The sequence below is a fragment of the Otolemur garnettii genome, unplaced genomic scaffold, assembly GCF_000181295.1.
Source record: "Otolemur garnettii isolate 467f Iridium unplaced genomic scaffold, OtoGar3 scaffold00066, whole genome shotgun sequence".
Taxonomy (NCBI): Eukaryota; Metazoa; Chordata; class Mammalia; order Primates; family Galagidae; genus Otolemur; species Otolemur garnettii.
In genome coordinates this window covers 8,604,359-8,605,519 of record NW_003852461.1, presented here as the reverse complement: position 1 = coordinate 8,605,519, position 1,161 = coordinate 8,604,359, and the positions used below count along the sequence as shown (strand labels likewise).

Here is a 1,161-nt window from a genome sequence, read left to right as displayed (position 1 = left end):
TTTCCTGTGTTTCTGAAATCCAGAAGTCATTTTTACTATCTTTTACTATTGTTCTTCATGCCAATCTTTTTTCCTAAATTATCTAAAAGTTGAACAGAATATGATGGACAAATATATACTCTATTTAAAAAATCCATGATCTCTAAAATCGTAATATAATCCTCCACTATAGGGAACCCGTAAAACTTTTCCTCTTTTGACAAAATCAAGAGTATGGCCATGTTTACTTTCAGATTCAAGCCTCACAACAAGATTTGCAGGTCAGTAAAGTCAGATGAGTTTGGAAAAAACAGAAATGTGTCTGACTTTGCACAACGAACGCTTGGCCTCCCCTTTCTGAGTTTCCTTTCCTTAACAACAAACTCCGACTTTTAGTGGGTCCCCTCTTTCTAGCCTGTCTGGTAGGCACTCACCCCGTGATGGTCGGATTTTAAAAGGGTGGTTATTTTAAACAAGAACAGAACCCATCACTGGTGTGACAAATTATTTTGAATATCACACCACTAAGGTCAGTAGGAAAGGCCACCTGCCAGGGAGAGCCTAAGGACAGTTTTCAAAATCTCCGAAGCAGAGAAGTAGCAGTCCGTGAGAACTGACAGGCAAGCTCAAAGTTAGCAGAAGAAAAAAGATGAACTGTTTTTATGCATCTTAATGACACTGGAAATTGTGTGACAACAGATAGTAGCTGGATATTCTAAACTAAGATTAAGAGAAAAAAAATAATTAGCTAACAAGTACTAATCACAAACATATGGAAGAAAATGTGAATTTAATAAGAATTTAAAAGAATATTTTACTACTAATGCATCCAATAAACACTATAGGAGTTTTTTTTTTTTTTTTGCAGTTTTTGGCTGGGGCCAGACTTGAACCCACCACCTCCGGTGTGTGGGGCCGGCCCTATTCCTTTGAGCCACAGGCGCCGCTCCACTATAGAAGCTTTTCCAAGTGCAGCTCTTCTGCTGTCAGGTGGATTCACAAGGGGAAATGTAATCAACCCTTTTCTCAGTGAATCTCATAAGAGCTGAAAGTTAGTCTAACGGCCCACCGGCACAATAAACTTACTCCTAACCTAAATTACCTCCTGTTCTTCCAAATACATTTGATAATCATTCCTTTGTTTTTCACATAAAACTGTAAGATTCTTTGTGAAACATAGGA

At 38.1% G+C, this 1,161-nt stretch overlaps 1 protein-coding gene across 1 annotated transcript in view; it reads right to left on the bottom strand.

Moving 5' to 3' along the window:
• PATJ (PATJ, crumbs cell polarity complex component) overlaps positions 1-1,161 on the bottom strand; it is a 379,729-nt gene that overhangs the window by 306,459 nt on the left and 72,109 nt on the right. The gene's annotated exons all lie outside the window — the stretch shown is intronic.